Here is a 23,938-nt window from a genome sequence, read left to right as displayed (position 1 = left end):
CCGCCGGCGCGATTTCGCCCCGAAACTTTGCGCCGTGCTTCAGCGGCACGCCCAACCCCCTTGCTCACCCCCTTTCGTCGCCGTACTCCTGGACACGGCGTTGCGCTTGCATACCAATGGAATCGTCACGTTAAGTATTCACCGGCGAAACGAACGACCGGCTGGGATAATACGATATAAACGTTGCGACGTGCAGTTTCCTTTTATCGCAATAGTCCCCTAAGAACCATTCCGTTCGTCCGTTTACTGTGGTAACGGACACGTGGCGTATACCGTAAACTCGTAACGCCTCCGTACGAACGACGGCGGAGCACGGGGCTTTTTTACAACGTCACCGCGTTCAGAGAAATATGGCGCAATTATCTTTTATTGCGCTCCGGGAGCGCTGCAGTCCGATCGCGACACGCCCGGGAATACTAATTGGAATAATTTCTAATTAGTATTTCGCGCGACGACTTCTCCGTATTTTTTTCCGCATGCGTGTACGTTCTCGGGGCAATTCACGCAAGATTGATCAACGCACTCGTAGCGCAATTTCCGAAGTACGTGGCAACGGGCGCAGTCTGAATCGGTCGGGACGCAGCGACGAAGCGTTTCGCCAGAAATTCGCGAGATGCTATTCAGTTCAACAAGCCCGCGCAACTCCGGGGAAACTCGTCTATTTTATCGGAGTAATGATTAGTGTCGGTACCGGCACGCACGAGCCGCCTAGTTGCGAGCATCGAAAGAGTAAGCTCGATCGTATCAGACACGCTATTCTCCACTTGCTACCCGACGGCGTTTCCTCCCACTGCGAGACTCTCAATGGAAATTCAGTGCAACATTAATTCCGAAATACATGAACGCTACAAGGAAAATTACCCGGTATTACGCTGGTCCTTCTGGCTCGTAACAATGTATACGCGCATTGTACTTGTTCACCGACACAACACGTTGGAAGATATTTATTTTCCAATATTTCTCTTACCTCCTTGTTCGAGACGCGAATCCGGAAAACTCGATGCAAAGGGACACAGGGAGTAGAAGACCGTGCGAATATTCCGTCCTTCCTCGCGAGGTAAATCTCTCGAGTTTGTTTATTCACCTCTAGTTACCGGAACGGCAGAAAACGTCGAGCATGGCCGTCGAGGCGCAAACCCAGCTAAATTTTACGGCTCGAGAGAAGGAAAGAGAGAAAGAGACAGTCAACGGGAGGAGAGGGAGAGCAAATTGTAACTTGCTTCGTTTATTACCCGTGGAAATCGCTCGCTGTCGGCCTTCGGCGCGGGCTCTCTGCATTGCGGATCTTCCGACGCCTATAACAAGCCTGACAATGCGAACACACGCGGTCAAGTCACGCGTTTATAACGTCACGGGCGTCTTAATTTCATGCATTGGGAACGGATCGATCGCCGTGGAGAGAGGGTGTCCCGGCCGCCTACCCCATAAAGCCGGTTACGGTTTGTTTCCGTGCACACCCGGACGCTTAAACCGGAGCTTTACACCGCCCGGGGGAGCGCGCGCCAAGTTCGCCAAGTACCCGACACACGGCTAACAGACGCCGATCTCGATAACGTATTCGCGATTCAGCGGAAATGTCATGCCGCGCGGTTTACGACGCTATTTTCCACCGGCCGAATCTGTTCGGCAACGAACCCCCCGCGCGCAAAACGTATCAACGCAACCTCGCGCCTTTACGGGGCTGCTTGGTGTCTTTTTACACCCTCAGAAAGGATTTCTGATAACAAGACGAAAAATATTCTTCACTAATTTAATCGTATTACAAGTATAAAAAATATGAAAATAAAACAATTTTTAATTTAAATCAGTAATTTCTATTCTTCTCTCTCGAATTAAATAAGATTGTCTTACTGTCTCGAGACAAGAGTAACATATACAAATTTATGCTTATATATTTTTGTATGTAGAATAATTTGATATTAGCGCCACTTTATAGTAGGCTTTGTCCATGTCGACGCATCATTTTCTCACAGTCGCTCGTCGACTCGGCGCTTCTGCGTCCTTTATTCCGATAAAACGGCCAATATTTATGTGTTGCAATCGAAAATCGGGAAAGTGTTTCTGTTATTTACAATGCAAGAAATATTAAAAGATATGGAAATGTAAGTAAGTATATACAATATACTTACTTGAGAAATAAGATTCGAGATAAGACATTTCCATACCTTTTAATATTTCTTGTAGAGTATTGCACTTATTCATTGTAAATAACAGAAACACAGAAACACTTTCCCAATTTTCGATTGCAACACATAAATATTGGCCGTTTTGTGCAGATTCTACAAATTCTCTTAGAAGAATAGAATAAGATGTCTTTTAGATCTCACAATATTCTGAAATCAAGAATATTTTGAACTTGCTAGAAATTTGTATCTAAATCCTTCTGAGAAAATGAATGAGATAGCACCAAGATTATTTGAATCTAGATTTTCGAATTTTCTATTCAAGATTAAAATATGCTTCTTTTCAATAATAAATATGATTGTCGCTATAGCGATCTTATTTTATGATAGATTAAAGAGTAATAGCATTAAGTCCAGAAATCTTTTCTGTGGGTGTACTTTAACTATCGCATGCCCAGTATCATGTATGACAGCAATCTTTTATTTTATCCCATAAACGCAAAGAAAGTCTAATAATAAAGTTTCTCTTATTAATAGCAAAAGTAAAAGAATGCGTGAGTCTGTGGCGGGCGGTTTTGCAACCACAACGGTGAGAGCGGTAGTATTAAACGAGCACAGACGCCCGCACGATTACATTTTTGCGTGGTGCCGTGAGACCTTTTTGGATGGGCTCGCTACAATCGTCCGCGTGAGTAATCGCGATGTCGCACGCGGACGGAAGCACTTAGAGCAAGCGGGAAATTGTGCCAATTAAAGAGAGTAATATCGCCATGAGCCATTCCTCGTAATTACGAATGAGCATTTCGTAGAGGGAGAACGCCGCCCTTCGTGACGATCACCGAGACGAGGCAGAGATAGTTATCCGAGAGGGTCGTGCCACGCCGAAAGTCAGCATATCGTCCTGCCGAGAGAGCAGCAATTGACTAAAATCGCATCCTGCACACGCCACCAGGCAACTCCCTCCGTATATCATCCGCTTATTATCGAATCACCGTAACCCCCGCTGTCGTCGGAGAGTCGCGAGACCCTTGGATATCATTTGAAAGGGCGATCTTATCCGCGCGCTCGGTCACAAAGAGGGTGCGAAAGGGACACGACGCACGACTCGTTTCGGAGCGCGCGATCCCGGGGGACTCTACGTGGACTCTACGTCCACATTCGCCGATCAAACGAGACCCGAGGAATGGCGATACGAGCTACTCTCTTTACGACGGGATGAATCGCACTTGTACATGTGACTCTCTTCTCTCTCTCTCTCTCTGTCTCTTTTCGTAACCAGTGACGCGTGCAAGCTTGCAGTCGCGACATTCCGAGTGCCGGTTCTTTTAGCACTTTGGAATTCATCCTCGAGAGCTCACCATCGAAGGAGGGGGAGAGAGAGAGAGAGAGGAGGGAAGCAGAGGGAATAAGGGTTGAAAGAGGCGCGTGTGGTAGCAGAGAAGAAGAAAAAGAAAACGCCGAGTTAAAGCGAAGAAAGAAAAGGCGTCGAGCACGACGGAGCCGACGACGCAGAAGTGCCACGGAATGGAGTGCAAGATGGTGCACGTCCAATCCCACCCACCCTTCCTCTTTGCTCTCCATCCCTGTCTTTCCTCCTTCGTCATTCTGTCTCTCTCTCCCTTGCTGCTTTCGGCCAGTTGCTCCTCGTTGCTCCTTCAGCATGCTCTCGCGGCGACGGCGGCTACGCATTGATCGCGGGATGAAAAGTGCTACGTTACCACCGTCGTGGCCGGCTGAATCGAGGGGGTTGAATGCATTTCCATCCGTCACCACTCTGCCGCCGCCGCCGCCACGACTGCCCGGTTTTTCGCCTTATCCCACCCCCGTCCCCCCTGTCCCACGTTGTTAACCCCCTTTCCGCCACCTTTGTGGTTTTGTCTGAAATGCACGCGTGCTGATTCGCGAACGGGAGTCGAACGACTTGCATACGCTCTCTTTGCAATTTCTTTGAGGTCCCTGTGAAGCGGATCGTCAGCGGATCTTTTCTGCGCGGCGCGCTTTTCTCCGCGAAATAATCACGTCTCGGCGCGTTCGTTATACTCGATATATCGCTTCAATGTCGCGCGAAGAAAATATTCCCCTCGAAACGAGACGTCTGACGCTCAAATGCGACGGTACGTATCGGTATACGTGGCTCTGCACGAGAGGTGCGTCGCGTTAATGAATATATTTCCGTACGATTCAAGAGGAGAAAAAGAGGGTTCTCCTGATCTTTTCTTTGCTGCGAGTTAATCAAGTTTCGTGGGGAGAATTTCGTTTTTATTGCCTCCTTGCAAGAATCCTGAAAAATTGCACCTCAGATTTAGAATCTAAGCTCAAGCGCATTTCAGAAAGCACAAAATTAATCTTCACGATGGCCGCAACTCGCCGCTATTCCGCTCCGATTAACTCATCCGAGCAATTTATCGTCGCGCGGCGCGAAGCAGCGTATCGCGCAAATATTTCTCTCCCGTTCGCTTTGAGTTCGCGCTTGCGATTCTTTTTTTAAGCCACTGCGTGCATTCGAATTTGTGTACGACGAGGGCCGCGTTGTTTCGCCGTAAAAAGAAGCGACGGTTGTAGGTTTCCTGTTAACGACTCTTTTCTCCCGGTTCCCGTCGTTGTTTTGCGCTGCGTAACGCGCGTCAAGTCCTCATTGCCTCAGCACGTCACCGAATGCATTTTCTTTGTGCCAGCATAGCTGCCCGTGGGTTTTCCCCCTTTCCTTTACTCGTGGAAATGTACCCGTTTAAGGGGGGAACCTGCTTTAGAACGTTGAAAATAAGGTATAATTTTACGAATTTTTTTTTGGAGAAACTATACAGCGGATCATTATAAAACTTTGATGCATTTATTAGTACATGTTTAAAGATAAAGAAAATTATTTTTTGATTTGAATATATCGCCTGTAGAGGTCGTCCTGGAGAAATCTTAGTGCAGCCGCGTTGCCGGCATTGCAAATTGGTGAGCATTCTCCTGCCTCCAAATTTCGTCTAAACTGAAAAATTGAAATGTGTTCTCGTTATTTATGAATTCCCATCGTCGATGAACCAAAGAGAGAAGAAAAAAGTTGAAAAGTGCCAAAATGGTGGAGCTTAGAACACAAAAGTACGATTTTTAGGCAAAGTTGTTGAACTTTTTCATGCAAAAGTAATTGTTTAACTTAATGTTTTTATGAATATTAAAGGTTCATCGACGATGGGAATTCATAAATAACGAGAAAATATTTCAATTTTTCAGTTTGGATGAAATTTGGAGGCAGGAGAATGCTCACCAATTTACAATGCCTCCAGGACGACCTCTACAGGCGATATATTCAAATCAAAAAATAATTTTTTTTATCTTTAAACATGTACTAATAAATGCATCAAAGTTTTATAATGATCCGCTGTATAGTTTCTCCAAAAACAATTCGTAAAATATACCTTATTTTCAGCGTTCTAAAGCAGGCTCCCCCCTTAATGAAACCCGCGGCGCGTGCACGCGCCCGGAACGACATTCTGCAAATTCTTAGCGAGTTCCGAAATCTTTCCGGTGGAAGATTAGCGTCGGACGCTTCAGCGCGTTAGCGCGAAAATCCTGCTAACTTTCGGAGCAAACGTAGTTACGTTCCGCGTACGATACGGTATTCAACTTATGAACACACACGCGGTGGATAGATATCGCTCAATAAATCTGTTTTCGCAAACGATGTTAACGTCACTCACCTAACGAGGAGACGAAAGTCAAACTGGACGAGGCTGCCAGCAATCTGGAACAATACAGTGGTGCGCCGTTATTATCAGCGTCTGCATACAGTGTCCGAGAGTTTGTCGCTTAATTGTAACTAACTTCGACTTTAACTAACTAAGCGAATAATTAGCTCGTGTTTTCCCTGAAAGCGGCAACGCGCCGAAACATCAAGTCATAAAATACAATTAAGCGTTAAATAAACGCCTCCGCGAATTCTGGTGGAGCGCGTGCGTATCGCCTTACCGTGAAAGAAGCGTGTAGCTTCGTAAAAAAAAGAAGCTGATCTCTTGGCGAGAGTAAATTTCCTCTGTAATCTGCTACGAGAAAATATGAAGATGCTTTTATCCGAGATGCTCGGTAAATTATTTCCAAATGCATTTTGCATTATTATATCTAGTATTATTATTTAGCACTGTATTTATACTATTGTTTCACTGTTTCGCAATTTATCCGATTACGCTGACAGTTGAATACGAATTCGCTAGTAACAATTCGTCGAGCGAAATCCCGTCGAAACAAACGCTTTATAATTCCAAGAGAGACATCGAATAAAGCTGCACAATAAAGAAAAGCGGCGACAGTAGCAGCAGCAGCAGTAGCATGAACACGTGTTGTACAAACAGATTATCGTGCATCGGCTAAGCCGGTTTTCATGACAAGGAACGTACATTAGTACAGAAGGGCATCTTCGTGTCTCGGCGAACGCGCAGGAGAAGTGAAACTCGATGTACTCGCGGAGCGAGAACTTTCCGCGGAAATGCTGCAGTTTAATTGAGTGACGGAATGTGTGGGACACGCCTCACGTGTAACTAACAAGTGTTGAAATTAAATTCCCATCATCGCCACTTTCGTGCTATTGAAAGGACTCGTTTCAGTTCTCCGCTGGACTCGGACTACGATGTGTTTCGGAGCTAGTATAAAAATTAAAATTGTGATTGCTCGCGCATTCAAATATAATTATACATGTGATTAAACAATTGTTTGCACTTGGGATAAAATAGTACACCTCTCGCCGATGATCGCGAACGATAACGACATCGTAGATTAAAGGTACGCAAATAATTGTTACTTGAAACAGAAAATGGGATAGGTATCTGCATTAATTTCGCCGTTTTTGTAAGATTAATTATAACTTTAATTTTCTTTCTTCTTAACAGACCTCTTTCTTTTTTCTTAACAGAAAAATTCGAATGTCCTTAGTCATCTTCGCATCGCAGCGAGAAAAATGTCGGTGTTGAACGAGTAAAGTTGTGACGTTCCGCGGGCATAAAGATACATGCAGTAATCGCATCGTAAAATCTTGTTTATTGCGCTCCATCCAGAAACGAACGCAGCGAAGCGCGCAACATTTTTCTGAAGCAGCGCTAACAATTTCGCGAGCGTGGGAAAGCATCCCCGAAGAAAACGCGAAAATATATTTCAGCGACCAATCCGGTAACGCGCTAGAGGATTCGGGATTACCATGGTTTTGTTCCTACGTTAATCCTTTTTCGTCGTATATCGTTTCAGTTAATTCCTGTTGGTTCCCCACGTGACATCATTTATTAAGCTCAGCCGGATTCGCCTCGCGCACGTTTAGCGGTAAAACACCGTAAAATGCAGCTCTTGCTGATACACATCGATGCGAGTGATAACGAATTTTCATCGACTTCGCGTTCATTTGGATACTATATATTTACGAGCACTGCATATATTTTCCCGTAAGAAAAGAATCAAATATTGTCACCATCGCATAAATATTCAATAAATATTGTTTTAGTTTCTGAATTATTCGAAATTTACGTCAATTTAATTTACATCGAATTTAAAAGTCAAATTCGGGGAGTTGCGGAAAAATATTAATAATAAAACGCATCGGAAAATTGGAATAAAAAATAAAAGCGTATTATTCCGTGCAGTGTGAGCGAAATACTAAAATTGCACACGTGTATATAAAAATGGATTATAATCCCAGATTAATAACGGAATTTATTTATCAAGATTAATGTACATTTAATGCAATTAGGGATACCCTTATCCGCCCCTAGGGGAATTTCATGACACGCGAGGACCACTATTCCTCACGCATTGCCGCGTCGTGTTTCGCCCCGCAAAATACAGAAATAAGCAACGTAATCATAAATCCCGGAAGACAATCGGCGCTCCCTCGTTAGCGCAACAACGCCATTCGTCAGACTGTCGAACGTAGTCACGCGCCGGGTCTCAATTTGTATGACAAAGCCGTTCGATGATTCGTCCCGTCGTATAAATCTTCTGCCGGCGACGAGCAAAATTTCATAAGAGAAAAACGTGCGGGTCGAACTGCAACAAAACAAATTGATTTTTCGCGGCCAGGGAAAATGGGGGACGAAAATGGGGGTTGGCGGGGGAGGGACAAGGGTGGACGGCGAGGCAAACGATGAGGCAGGACGAATCCGGGGGTCGATTCGCATGCGAAACAGCCGCGCAGCGATGCACGGACATTTCCATTTCCGTGTTAAGCTTCGAAAATATCCGCACGCACACGCCACACGCAAATATACGCGCGCACGTTCATGGTGGCATGGAGCGAGCCATGACGATCGCTCGTAATTCCATATCGCCATTTTGGACACGGGCGAGCGACGCCGGTAGCGCGAGGGATATAACGCCCGCGGTCGATTTTCAGATTAAATATTATTAAATTTACGCGAGCGAGAGAGCGAGACGAGCGGGGATGCGGGGGAAAAAAAACATTTATGAGAAACGGTCGTTCTCGGCGAGCCTCGCTGGCGCGAGATCCGCGCAACAAGTTCTCCGGCGTTCACGCAAGCTCAAAAGTACGTGTATCGCGCGCAAAATGCGACACGGCAATCGGGAAACGTGAAATATTACCCGCGGCCACGGCGATTGTTAATAACGAAAATGCATTTCAATGGGGCCATTAAAAAGAAGCCGTGGCTCTCGTGGTACGCGCTCTCGCGTTCCATTTCCCCGACAAGTAGCACGCGAATCGCGACGTTCCCGGTAAATCTTCAGCGGTGCGGCGAGACGAAAGAGGACTACGGAAAATGACGCGGCTTGCAATTAAGCTGAAAGTCTCCGCAGTTGATGGCGGCACGATCGTAACAACCGATGCGCCCGGATCCGCCTCGTTATCGCGGCTCGCACGCGATGCGCATCCGCGCGAACGGAGAATTCCGGGGCGCGAATCGAGGGACGGGGAAAAAAAAGAGAGGTGAAAAACGAGGGAAAGGGAGGAAATGGGGAAACACAGTAAATCCCGTGGAGGCGGATGTATCTCTCTTTTTTCTTCGTTGGAAGGGTTCGATAATCTGCCACCTGTTAGGCTTAAAAGTGTCGGACGAGTCGTTAGAGAGGTCCTGTACGCGCCGCTGCACCTCGTACGCTGGAAAAATGGCCGGGCTATAAGCGGCGAGCGGGACACGCGATATATTTGCAGGCGAAAACCGGCGCGGCGCCGTTATTCAAGCCGGCGCCGCGCCGGAACGAGTCGACGGAATTTATCGGCGCGATTTTTCGCCGAAACGAAAATTGCTCGCTTTATTTCGCGCAATAACAAAGCTCGAACGCACGGAATTGAATCGGATGGTAATCAAAAAAAAGGGAGGGGGAGAGAGAAAGAGAGAGAGAGAAAAGCACGCCAGGAAAGGCGGCAGAACGGCGGGCGGATTAAGCATCGGCGTCAGTCCTTTGATGTTCTCCGAGCTTGGCGAGGAAACGAGGATCGTCAGTGAACACCACCTCGCAATTGCGTAGCACGGTTGTCAGGAAACAGAAGATCGATTTATCTCTTTCTCGTCTCCGCTGACGTTCGTGTAACGAACGACGTTCCGGCGCGATGAGACGAAAGCGCGGGGAAGCGTGAGAAAAAGCGATGATCTTACGATAGCACGTCGAAGCATCTCGCCCCACGATAAGTCCAGTAATGCCACACAAGTAACCCCAGCGTTTCGGGGGCACGTCAATGTTCGTTGCCGCGGTAATTCAGCAATTTCCAGAGAAACGTTCCTCGGAGATAGATCTTATAGATAGGTAGGTAAGTATTGTAGGTAGCTATGTAGGTACGCCGTCCGCGTTCGCCGGCCACTATATTGTACTCGCTCGTATTTCACATCGGCAGCGAAGACGGAAATAATTTCATTTTCCGCGGTCTACCGACCGCCGGGTTTAACGGGTCAAACGGACACGCGCGCGACATGCCGTCGTGTCAGGAATGAAATTGCCGCCACCGCCGTCGCCGCCCCCGCCTGCTGGCTCTCCTGGAATTTTTATCGAAGGATCCCCGGCAAAGGCCATCCAACGCTGCGCGGACACGAATTATTGCCACTGCGGAATTTTCATCCCGGTCTAACCCACCGGGGAGCAACGGCAACGACGACGACAGCGGCTCCCGTTCGCCTCCTCCGCTCGAATAATTTCCATTCCACGATTTGCTTAATTCCGCTCCCTTCATCCCGGCTCCCGGTCGCTCGCCCCCGGAACTCCATCGGCCGGTAATCTTCGCGGAATTAAGAAAACCGTATTATCCCTGCCAGTGAAGATCGATCGTCAACGAATGCCGCAAGCTCCGTTAGATTGAAAATTATATTAACGAAGATCTCGGCACTTTCGACTGAAAAAATTTTGCGACTGCTGATTCCCGCTCCAGTGCGAATTGTAGACGCCGAAGCTTGGAGCGAACGATTTGGTACACGGCAAATTTCAGGAGCGAGTCTCGTTCTGTGCGAGCACAATTTTTATTGTACAACGCAACGTTTTAGTTTACTTAATAGTTGTTGAGCAACATTACATGCCCGAACGCGAGTTATAACGAGATACAGGAGCGTTCTGTGTCACCTTAAGTGGACTTTAGTAGTTTACTTTAACAGAACTTTAATTTCAGGTTTCGTTACGGTGTTATTTCGAGTGGAACATTGAGAAGTTGTAAAGAGGAAAAAGTCTCCTTTGGCGCGTGCTGAAAACCAGCGGAAGAACCCATAGATAGCTAAATACACGGGCCAGAAATCTCATGTATTGTATTGGGTTGGCCAAAAAGTAATTGCGTTTTTTTTCCAATAGATGGACATATACATACATGCTTGAAATGTAACTAACTTCATTCTAAACCGCAAATTCATTATGTAGGTTAACAACTCACAGTTCAAGTTTGTTTTACAAAAAGAAAGTACACGATTTCGTTAACAATTGTTTCTTTGCCGTCGATTTCAAAATAGAAAATCAAAAAGAACATTTTCGTCATATTTTCTTTTGTTACTTCCGAAAAGGGAAAAACACTGTGCAAGCTCATAAAAAGTTATGTCATGTATATGGCGAAGATGCTTTAAAACTGCGGCAGTGTCAAAATTCGTTTACTAAATTTCGATCTCGAGATTTTAATGTGAAAGATGCACCACGCTCAGGAAGGCCAATCGAAATTGATGATGACAAAACAAAGGCACTGATCGATTCGAATCGGCGTTTAACGACACGAGAGATTGCTGAGAATCTTAACGTATCGAAATCGAGTGTTGAAAACCATTTAAAACGACCATTTAAGACAACATTAGTAAGCTCGATATTTGGGTAGCACATGAGCTGAAAGAAATTCATCTCACTAAGCGTATTGACATCTGCGATTCTCTTTTGAAACGTGAGGAAAATGATCGATTTTTGAAACGTATGATAACAGGCGACGAAAATGGATCGCCTACAACAACGTCAAACGAAAAAGATGGTGGAGCAAGCGTGATGAACCTGCTGAAAGCACTTGAAAAGCAGATATTCACCAAAGAAAGATTATGCTGTCAGTCTGGTGGGACTGTGTATTTTGAGCTGCTTGCAAGGAATCAAACCATTAATTCAGACGTATACTGTCGTCAACTGGATAAATTAAATGATGCCATCAAACAGAAACGTCGAGAATTGGTGAATCGCAAAGGTGTTGTGTTTCACCATGATAACACTAGACCACGTACAAGTTTGGTCACTCGTGAAAAATTGTTGCAGCTTGGATGGGATGTTACCACATCCACCATATTCGCCAGACCTGGCACCATCAGATTACCATTTGTTTCGTTCTTTGCGAAACGCCTTGAATGGTAAAACCTTGACTGCTGATGAGGATATCAAATCGTTGTTGGAATTGTTTTTTGCTGAAAAAGATAAGAACTTTTTTGAGCGCGGAATCATGAAGTTGCCTGAAAAATGGCAAAAGATAATCAAACAAAATGGACAATATATTGTTTAATAAAGTTTTTGTTTCCCATGAAAAATTCGCCTTTTATTTATATAAAAAAAACGCAATTACTTTTTGGCCAACCCAATACATTACGGATCACTCCCACGTATCGCGCGCGCGCGTGTCTGTGAATTTCGAATATTCTTCGCCGGATGTGTCGATCCACGTCCTCAGTGCTATCTCCCAAGAGCTTTTTATCGAGCCAGCCAACGTCAACGTCGGCGATAACGCCTCTTCGCGAGCTTCTGAGGGAGAATATACCGACCATCGATTTCGCATCAGGTCCACGAAGAACCAGCAAGGACGGAGACGATTCCGCGACAGGACAACTTAATTAAGGAACGCTCCGCCAACACAAGAGAGCTCGCTCTATCTCTCTTTGGCCATGCAGCCTCCCGCTATTCACTGACGATCTTTAATAATCGCGCACCCACAGGTACCAAGACACCCGCTTCCCGGCCGAAGCTTCTTAATTCTCTCATAAAAGTAATTAAAAAATTCTATGCACTCGACACACGCAAACAGAATATTAAAACTGGAATAAAACTGGAATAATTTGTTAATCAACATAATTATTAAATATTTCCCTGTTGTATCCTCTTCCATTCCATTCCTACCACTAATTTCCTTTCGCTTCTGTTACCTGCATCAACAGTTCCTGCATCAACGATTCAACTTTCTCGACGATTCGCCGAGATGCTCGCGCACCACTACCATTCACGCGAGGTGACTGGGGGTGACTCGTGCTCCGGGAAATTTAACTGGGTCACGTTTCGTTTCGCCCTGTGACGGCGGCTCACCTCGCCGTGAAATTGAGCCCGGCGCGCAACAGTGCCCGCGAAAGTGGACGGTCGAGCGAATTAAGTCGCGACGCGCGGGCTCGTCGCGCTGCAGCCGGACGGAACTTTGTAATGGACCTGCGGCAGATCCAGTTGGCGCAGTTTCGCGAAATTCGCAACCCGAAACGCGAAACGGGCGAAACGATCCCGCGAGCTGCGTATGATTCGTTTAAAAGTATGCCCGGCGCAGTAAACTCACTGGCGCGGCGCGTCACATTTATGCTACATCGGTCTTTTCGAATATTTGCGCGATTGTGATAAATGAATATTTAAATCGTGGTAATCGAAATGTTTTTATCGTGACGCGAGAGAGTCGCGTTATTTTTCATGACAGATGTCTCTTGGATAAAGCGATATAAGAATTGATCGATGGATCATAAATGCAAAATGTATTATCTCTGTTTCATGCGCGATAATTTAACAACGTGTATCACTGTGAATATGCAAGAAATGTGAATAAAAACATCTGATACAAGATTCCATATAATAATATAATGATTCCTGTTTTAGTTTCGTAATTACAAGTGCACTTCTTCCTTGATGGTAAAAAATATGAAGGAAGTAATTACGTGCGATCTCCTGTGAGCAATAAATGTTTTATAATATCTGAGCTCGGCTGCGTCGGGCAACACATTTACTCCGGGAAATTAATCAAGCTGCGCTTAACGTGTAGTTTAATTCCAGGTAGAAAAGCTGCAGCTAAAAATGACGCATTTCACTCTTCTATTATTTTATCGTTCGTTAAAGCTCCTACAAGCGATCGGAAAATTTCCATTAATACTTGCGCAAATTTTATCTCAATTTTCGAACTACAAGAAATTATTATAAATCCATTATTTCTCAAGAATTTTAATTCTCTAAATTCTTGATACGTCATTCGCGCGAAATCTCGCGCGTACATGTGCAATTCTGAAAACGGCAACACAGAACTTTTTATCACGTATGATATAAAGAGCCTTGCCTAAGTTCTCATGAAAATTCGCTTCGTGCGAGATATAACGCGCCCCTGTCACACAGATGACGTATGCGGATCCGCTCGCGTCAAACGAGCGTTCCCGCTTTGTCCCAGGCAGGATAATCGTATAATCGGGCGAGTGAATTAAAATCATGCACGATTCAAAGCATCCCTCGAAACAAAGCATCCCAGTAGCTTCATTATAGAAGCGGCTTCATGAAACGGTCTAATATACATTTAAACGTCGGTACGTCATACACGCGTTTACATATCTGCGGCAACGTGGGTCACGCGCGCGCGTACGCGTCGGGGTACGTCCCAAGATATACTCCGAGCCGAGTGTGTGTGGTTAATGCCAGTTCGTAATAGTGCGCTTGAAATTAGCTTGTCGTAATAATTTTCAATTGTGCCTCGTACGTTCGTCCCGACCGCTATTAAACCGGCGACGTGTAATTGCGAAGGGACACGTGCGCGCTCGCTCGCTCTCGCTCACTCGCACGCTCGTGAAAGTCCCGAAATTAACGGCACCCGGAGGTACGCGAAAAGTTTTCGGACGTTGCGGCACGATTCGCGTCCTGAAAATTTCCGCGGCGAAACGCGCCGTGACCGCGGAACTTTCGTTTTTGGCCGAGAGCCGGGAGATCGTCCGCTACCAGCGCTCGTTCGGTCCTCTTATCGCTGCTCCTTCGATTAATCGATCGCGGCACCGGGAAGGAGGGGGACGGAGATGGGAGAGGGCGGAGGGATGTGGGCGAAAGAGAGTAGTCTTCAATCAAGCTCGAGAGAAGGAAAATTGGAAAGCGCTCGAGAAGTGAAGCACGCCAAGATTAGAGAGTCGAAGATGATAGCCTGTTAACCGACGAGGAAGACTGCGTTCTTATCGCTCGGCAGCTTATTTGTCGTCGGTGGAGGTAGTCTCGCTTCCGTTTTGAGATTGGCACAATAGCACGTTGCGAAATAAATAGTACGTGACACGTTTCCGGAGATCCAGAACGATAAACGTTCAAATCTTGCTGCCTGCAGAGAGTATCGCGAGAATCGTGGGAAATCACGAAAAATGGAATTACAAATTCGATGAAATTAAGATATTGCAAGTTTTTAGATCTGTTTCCGTGAAGTACCTTTGCTTCATCATCGTGCGCGTCTCCGTTGAACTCACGTAAATAAAATTCAGCAGGTAGTTTGATTTCAGCAGGTAATTTAACTATTTATACGAAGCACGGTACGTACGTAGAAAGTTAAGATCAATGCAACTTCAAGACAGGTCTTGGCACGGCCATGAGAAGCTCGACAACCTTCCTCCCTCGGTCCGCGATAAATCTGGCGTCCTTCGAGCACGTCGTAACTCTTACGACGGAGAGCGGTATAGGCTTGTACGGAAATTCACGAACATTGTTGCAAATTTGGCAGATATAAGTTGCGTACCCTCCGGGAACGTGCGCGGAACTTGTAACTTTTGCCCGCGCACGTACAAGTTGAGACGGGCAACACGGGTGAGTGAAGTGACGTAACGTGATAGCACGCAAACTTCTACTTGAGCAGAAGACAGAACTCGTAGCGCCAGTGATTAGCACAATTCAGGCGATAAATACGCATTGTTGCTCCTAAGCCTCCCTTCTCGGCGTCGTGAACGCGAACGCGACAATTTTTGCAGCTTCGCTTACTCGAACATTACGAATCGCTTCTCGGCTATTTATTGGGTTGGCCAAAAAGTAATTGCGTTTTTTTCCAATAGATGGACATACATGTCTTGAAATGTAACTAACTTCATTCTAAACCGCAAATTCATTATGTAGGTTAACAACTCACAGTTCAAGTTTGTTTTACAAAAAGAAAGTACACGATTTCGTTAACAATTGTTTCTTTGCCGTCGATTTCAAAATGGAAAATCAAAAAGAACATTTTCGTCATATTTTCTTTTGTTACTTCCGAAAAGGGAAAAACGCTGTGCAAGCTCATAAAAAGTTATCTGATGTATATGGCGAAGATGCTTTAAAACTGCGGCAGTGTCAAAATTCGTTTACTAAATTTCGATCTCGAGATTTTAATGTGAAAGATGCACCACGCTCAGGAAGGCCAATTGAAATTGATGATGACAAAATAAAGGCACTGATCGATTTCAATCGGCGTTTAACGACACGAGAGATTGCTGAGAATCTTAACATATCGAAATCGAGTGTTGAAAACCATTTAAAACGACTTGGATACATTAGTAAGCTCGATATTTCGGTACCACATGAGCTGAAAGAAATTCATCTCACTAAGCGTATTGACATCTGCAATTCTCTTTTGAAACGTGAGGAAAATGATCGATTTTTGAAACGTATGATAACAGGCGACGAAAAATCGATCGTTTACAACAACGTCAAACGAAAAAGATGGTGGAGCAAGCGTGATGAACCTGCTGAAAGCACTTGAAAAGCAGATATTCACCAAAGAAAGATTATGCTGTCAGTCTGGTGGGACTTTAAAGGTATTGTGTATTTTGAGCTGCTTGCAAGGAATCAAACCATTAATTCAGACGTATACTGTCGTCAACTGGATAAATTAAATGATGCCACCAAACAGAAACGTCGAGAATTGGTGAATCGCAAAGGTGTTGTGTTTCACCATGATAACGCTAGACCACGTACAAGTTTGGTCACTCGTGAAAAATTGTTGCAGCTTGGATGGGATGTGTTACCATGATGTTACCACCTCCACCATATTCGCCAGACCTGGCACCATCAGATTACCATTTGTTTCGTTCTTTGCAAAACGCCTTGAATGGTAAAACCTTGACTGCTGATGAGGATATGAAATCGTTGTTGGAATTGTTTTTTGCTGAAAAAGATAAGAACTTTTTTGAGCGCGGAATCATGAAGTTGCCTGAAAAATGGCAAAAGATAATCAAACAAAATGGACAATATATTGTTTAATAAAGTTTTTGTTTCCCATGAAAAATTCGCCTTTTATTTATATAAAAAAAACGCAATTACTTTTTGGCCAACCCAATAGAATGCCATAAAAAAGCAAGTAGTTGTTGCGTGGTGTCACAGACATAAATCAATCTCGTTTACAATGTACGACCAATTATAAATGAATCGTGAAAAATGCTTATGAGAAACAATTGTCCGAAATAATGAACAGCTTCGCGATTCTCGTCGGCGTGTCGATTCGCAATTCGTGATAATTGTTATAATAAATTAAATAAATACACACTCCCTTAATTCAGCGCATTCCGCACGCGTGTCACTTTACATAATCCGATTTCGCCGGAATGCCGCTAGATAGGAATGTCGCGTCTACTATATACAGCAAGAAGATTATCTAAATTGTTGCGGCGGGAGTGAGCCAATTATATTCTCATTTATTTTTAAATGACTCGGCAGGTTTGGTAGGCGCATGGACTCGCTCGCCCGCACAAATGAGCGGAGAATATTGATTACTTCTCTCTATTAGCGTGTCTTCCCACGAGAACGTGTGCGATAGCGTGCGCCGCGCCGTATCGGAGGAACCGAAATTGGAGAGCGGAGGAGATAGGAAATGTTCGAAATTAGTCTTCGCGTTATTCCACAATAATATATTGTAACCCAATTCCGCAGTGTCGTTGTTCCCGTGCAGCGGTGTCTCGCGTGCACGTCGACGCGACTTGATTACTTGCAGCAACTCCCGGCAACGTTTGGCCAACATTCTCGCCATCAATTAAACAAATTATCCCATCGCGATCGCGAGATTCGACACGAGGTGTCTTTGTGCCGGGGGTCGATGCAGGATGCAGGAGGCCTGAAAGTTGATATAGACGGTTGTAAAATCAATACGCCGCGTTTTAAGGTCAGCGCGAAGTTTTCGAGCCAACGAGCGGCACAGTTCAAAGTTGCAGCTCAACGAACGTCGCACAATTGGATTCACTTTTTTTTTCTCTCTCTCTCTCTCTCTCCGGATGAAACCGGAGCATTTTAGTTGAACGATTTCTGTTTTCAATACTCCTCGCGAATTTTTAACGAGTAACGGGAAAATGCGTTGAGGAAAACGCATTGGGAAAACTGTACCCATACGTTGATACACTTGTGGCCTTCACGTCTCCCCGGTGACATATTCTAGGTTTCACAACCGTGACTCTGTCTCATCGATAACAGTTTCATCGAGTGATCGAGCAAGTGTCAACTCGCGTCGTTGGTAGCAAGCGTAATATTTGAACGGAATGTGCTCGCGGTCTACGTGGAGCTATCCTGTCACGACGCAAACTTAACGTATTCCTGATGTTCTCTGCGCGCGCGCGTCTGGCTTGCATATACATACGAGTTCGGTGTCACGCGATATTAAAGTACGCTCCTTTGGCGAAGTGCCAAATCGATGCTCGGCAGAGCCAACTACCGTTCCTCTCCCTCTTGTCCTTTCTTCCCCCCCCCCCTCTCTCTCTCTCTCTCTCGCTGTTTCTGTCAGAAACCGATTTCTTTGGCGAACCAAGAACGTCATCGGTCGGATACATGAAGTTCTGCCGACCTCCTGAATGGCGACTCTCTTCATATCCCGAAACTCTGATAAATATCTGTCGATATTACGTTATAAAAGCGACATGACCGATATCGCGTATCTGATTCTCCCAGAAAAACCAAACATACAGAACATCCGCTTCGCACTGCGAGAAGAATATTCTATCTATACAAATAGAAAATTTTGAAATGCAGAAATGCCGAAATTTGGAACAGATTTACACCGCATAAAGTATATTGCAAAATTGGTTTGTCATTTTTTTCCTTGTTTTAGTAATGTTTCACATAAATAAATAATTGAGGCCAGAGCTCGCAAGCGACTGATATTATATATCTGATGTCAAATGTATGAACTGCATCAATGCGAAGACAACAATATCCTAAATGACTATATGGATGAAGAGTTTCAAATGCAGAAATGTCAAAATTTCCAAAAAAGATTATTTGTACTTGACGTTGCATCGGATATATTGCAAAACTGGTTTATTTTTTTTTCATATTTAAAAAATGTCATATAAATAATTCAGGTCTGAACTCACAAACCAGTATTGTTTCACCAAAAAAATCTCACCAAAAAACTCTGCTGGATGCGCTTGCTGAATGCATCGCTGATCGCACTTTCTTTTCGAGGAGAGTGTAGGCGTGCTTTTCTCAGGCTCCTATTTACGAATGCACAATGCGGATCCTTGAATTTCAAATTATCACTTGTCAAAGCCCCGCAAGTGACGGCATTCTCTTGGGAGGCGCGATTAAGAAAACAATATCGCGGTTAGGCCACGAGGGCGGTTGTCGTTCGACTCGACCGGAATTTCTCAGTTGGCAATTAGCATTAAGCGCGGAAAAGTGTCCCGGTAGCAGAACTTCGTTCTACGGTGTCACGAACGAGTAACCCGATAGAAGTTCCAGTCGGGAAACAGTCAGAGCGCATGGTAACTATCGTCGGAATGACAACTCCGGCGTCTGCCACCCCGGTACAACTTGTTAAACGAGGGTAGCGAATGCTCCAAGTCTGTTTTCCGGAACCGGCACGAAACGGTCAAGTGACACGCTACTTTCGAGACGTGTCACCTGGCCAAGACTGATAGCGGCAAAATTCCCCAACGTCATGGTAGCGTTCGACAAAATTGCTTGAAATTATTAATAATCGTGGACGCGTCATTTCGTCACGGTCGACTATGACACTTCCCAAATCTGTCGATTAAACCAATAAATGGCAAATGAATTCTTGTATAAAACATATAGTATCTTATCATTTATAAAATATATATCATTACGCCCCATGCCGATGTAGCAATTGTGATAGTTTCTTAGCATCCGCATTTGAACAAACTTCCTAGAGATACGCGTTCGTATCGCCGAATAACATTTATCAACAGTTAGTATTCGCGTCCCGCGAGAGTAGAAAGAGATCGCAGCACATTCCGAAAAGCAATTTACGCTCGACTGCACCCACGAAAATCGACCGGGTAATTTGTGACATGGTGGGACATATACGATAATCGAAAAGTTCACTCGATCGCGACGCTCATGGCGATTCGCCGGCGCGATAGGCGAGTGCCTTCGAGTCCGGAGAGGAAGGAGAACGACTTTTTCCAGCGAATCTCCGGTAATGCTGCGTGTTCGCAGACCACAAGCACGCACACAGGTACGCGTGCGTGTTCTATGCGTCTTTCGTGGTGAAAGAGCGTGGAGAGATACGTATGCGTGTGGTACGTGCATGCGTGTAAGTATGCACGACCCACGTAGCTCCCACACACATATCTGTGCTTGCGCGCGCGTACGTGTGCCGAGTGTTTAAAGGTACATGCACACGGGCGTCGGGGGTGTGTATATGGGGTAGAAAGCTGGGGCACGGTGGTAACGTCCCGGAAGCCAGGATCGATATCCAGACACGCCATCACCAACCCTCGACTCTTCTCTCTGTCTACCCGCCTTTCCTTCTCGCTCATCTCTGCCCTCCTTTCTCCCTGTCCCGCGGGTTCTCGTCTGTTTATTTTTCCCTTCTGCCGTTTACCCCGTCGTCAGGAGGGTTAATGGACCCTCCGGGATGTCCTCGGATGGACTCGCGATGGGTCAGATTTTTCCTCCCTTCGCAGCGTCTTCGCTCGCACGATTCATGTTAATAGAACGTTCGTAAGGAACGCAAGATAGGCGTATGTTTGACGGAAGTGCGCCAGAATCTGAGCAGCCTCTTCGAGCCGCCGATTAATTCCATGCGTAAATGCAACGGGGTTGACGTGTGCATTTGATTTCTGCATTGCGCAAATGGCAATACGGAACTTAATTCAATTAATTACGAATGTGTACGATCGTACAATAAAAACAGGGGACGTTGTGTAAGATGTAGAACGAGATTGCGAGCGAGCGAGCGAGAGAGAGAGAGAAAGGAATATCGACGTGTCATTTAACATTCGCGAAAATAATTCGCTGGTTTCCGTTTCGATACATGCGAAATTACTGTCGAGTGTTGATTAGTTCCCTTGGCGGCTGGACGGTTTCCAAATGTTTTTTATTTTTTATTTCTGGCATCAAATTACTCCGTGCAATCAAATCCCATTTCATCGTATATACATAACGGTGTTTCTGCTTCCACGTTTCGATATTTCAGCGAAAATAATATATATTTGAATTAAAAAAATATTTATATTGAAAAGAATCCTTACGAACGTGACCGACGATATTCCGTCGCAAAATCAGTACGGGCGATCGTGATTCAGATCAGCGGGGAAATATCGCTTTCCGGAAATTTATAACGTCAAATTATTTTGCGCAACATGGAAAATGGCAAGAATTAAACAAAGGAATTCATGAAGCAAATAATAACGCTTCTTTTTCGAATAAACTTGAGGTAGTCCGTAAATTGGATTTACTGCATTGTGAATTGTTCTGCGAAATCAATTTCAGTCATAACAATGATCACGTACTATATCCTCTCTCTCTCTCTCTCCCTTTTCGTTTTACATAAGAGTTCAAGAATCGCTAAACATCAATTATAACATTTGTAATAACATTTAATTGTGTAGGAGGTGAAACTATCATCTCTAAAAATACAGTGAATCTTTATGATATTTATTTGCAACACATTTCAAATCTAGCAAGTTTTCTTCACGAATTTTGTTTATTGTAACATCAAAGTACCCGCGTAAATCATCTTTCCGTCGCTCATTTTCTCTGCGTTACACCAAAACGTTCTTTCTGCGAAAAAGCGTGGAAAAGAAGATGTACATAACATTATCCATTCTTTCCACGGTACAACACGAAAATCGCGTTATTCTCAGGTCCGGCCGTAAAACTGCTTTCGCCTACGTCGGCTATATAACGCGCCGTATCGCTAATTTCCGGGGAAATGAAACACGGAAGGCACATAATGGATCTGATAATAATAAAAATAGAGTACGGCCAGAGAGAGGGTGCGGAGCGTAAAAGATGGCTGCGCGGATAATGTCGACGTGGGAGTAATCACGAGAGAACGTAATAGTACTGAATAATAGCTCGCAACGTCGTCATGGGAGATTTTAGGGAGAAAGATGCAACGCGGTGGACGAGTGGAGGAAAGTAGTTGAGCAACAACCGTTAACGCAGATACGCGATACGGCGTTAATGAACATTTTCATCCCTGATGGACTTGGAGACGCGTAAAACGCTCGCGCTTGGAAATGATCGCGCGAGCATCCCTCTCGAAACGTCTCCTTCGGGGTGCGCGCGTTCCGCGTTCACCGGAAATTCAATCTTGTCGTCGAAAGGTAGTTCTGTCGGCAGCGCGTGACGATACCGCCAGACTCCGCCGATCCGAACGATCAAGTATTCATTTTCAATTACGCTCTGGAAACAAGATATTGCAGATGTGTGGATACGGGGGTGGGATAGAGAGGGTTGACGTACACTGCATGGCACACGCAATATAAAAACGCACGTTGGACGATAGATGCAGAATTGAACTTCGACGCAGAGACACGCTCGTCGATTATCATCGTCATATGTACTCGCGACTAACAGGGGAGGGATCTGAGAGGAGGATTTATCGGCAATTTATTATATATGACACCGAAAACACGCGCGCGGCCGTCCTCAGCCACGGTCAATTAAAATTCAGGATGACTATCAAAGTAAATTTGCATTCACCCACCAGAATCAATCTCGTTCGAATAACGTGTTAATTTGCATCCGATGTTTGCCATGTGCGTTATTATACTCAAACGATTGCGTTTTTCATGCAAATGCCGGCTCGTATTTGCCTGTAAAATACGTGCTTTAATTATCTGATTACATATTCATTACATTCATATCCGCATCGTCAAGTATCGTCAAACGGGATTATTTTTTTTTAATATTTGATAACCAGTGCTGTACAATAATAATAATAATAATAATAATAATAATAATACGATGATGATGGTGGTAATACGTCTTCAATTTCGAATTTAATAATTTCTATGTCAATTTCTGGATTGATTAGCTATGCAGTTCGATGTGATTTGCCTGCAGATGCCAATAGAGAACGTGACGGACGTTCCTCTCATATTTCGTGGAGATGCAATTAACTAGTTCACCAAGGGAAATAACAAAGATTCACTGGGTGGATCGAGCTGAAGTGGCACATTAATCAGGACAGCGAATATTCTGACATTGATAAGATCCATTTCGCGTGACTGCACGCTGAGGTCGCCGTTTGTTGCTACGAGACGTCCGTAAATCGCCGGAAATTCGAGGATGCGACTGCAATCTCGCCGCTTACGGAAAGACTTACGACAGATCGTAGGTACTTCGGGAGCTCGCAGAACATCATTAACATTTCGCAGAAAGAATCGCGTTATGACGCCGGATATGTAAAACGGCGGAAATATCACAAGTACGCATCTTTGCACATTAAATTTCTGCCGGGCAAAACCCGGCATCGTTAACAAAGGCCGACTCTTCGAACTAATGAATCCGTATTACACTAAAGGGAAAATACGACCGCGCGGGCAACCGTGCAATCCCTTCACTTAACGCAAATGAGCTTATCCTCCAATTTTCGAGGCGCATGCACAAAGTTATCGTCAAGAAAACCACATCTGCTATTGTAGCCATTGATTATGAGCAATGCGTTATTTGTTAAGAATTTCAACTGGAAGCAAGAAGAATAAATTTTGTTGAGAACAATTAAAAGTTATCATATTTTTTAATTTTATACAAAAGCGAATGAAAAAGCTTCTCCGTTGATTCATTAAATAATTTCAATTATATGTCATAAAAAAACAAACATACTATACAATGCGACGCAGGTAAAACGCGAATAAAATCACAGCTCGCGTTCAATGAAAAATTATTCGTGGAATGATCGCGGAAACGCGGGAAAAGCGGCAGGAAAGAAAACAGAACTCTGAGGTGAGCGATAGAGCGTCAGTTAAAGCTCCGATTACTTTACTCGACTGTTCAGGAACACGCTCCATGCGTCTCCATAAATTCCGAGCGGATAAAGGCGGGAGAATCGCTCGGATCGACGGAGAGCGCGCGGCGGATAAATCACCACCGCGCGCCGGCCAACTTCTCTCGATCGCCAACGTCAGATTGTTTTTACACTCACGGATCGCGGTTTATGCCAAGCACGGAGCCCCGCGTTGCCACGTACAATACGGCAGAACGAGAAGTCGACC

At 44.9% G+C, this 23,938-nt stretch overlaps 1 protein-coding gene across 2 annotated transcripts in view; it reads right to left on the bottom strand.

The window, feature by feature from the left end:
- The window catches only part of LOC105275019 (RNA binding protein fox-1 homolog 2), a 298,261-nt gene that overhangs the window by 234,193 nt on the left and 40,130 nt on the right, over window positions 1-23,938 (bottom strand). Inside the window, exon 2 of one of the 2 annotated variants that reach the window (XM_011331608.2) lies at window positions 5,810-5,853. The exons of the other annotated variant lie outside the window; for it this stretch is intronic. The gene's annotated coding sequence lies outside the window, so the exon portion shown is untranslated. The remainder of the gene's footprint in view (window positions 1-5,809; window positions 5,854-23,938) is intronic. 2 annotated transcript variants of the gene reach the window in all.

The sequence above is a fragment of the Ooceraea biroi genome, chromosome 8 (genome assembly GCF_003672135.1).
Source record: "Ooceraea biroi isolate clonal line C1 chromosome 8, Obir_v5.4, whole genome shotgun sequence".
NCBI lineage: Eukaryota > Metazoa > Arthropoda > Insecta > Hymenoptera > Formicidae > Ooceraea > Ooceraea biroi.
This window is presented reverse-complemented; position numbering and strand designations above follow the sequence as displayed.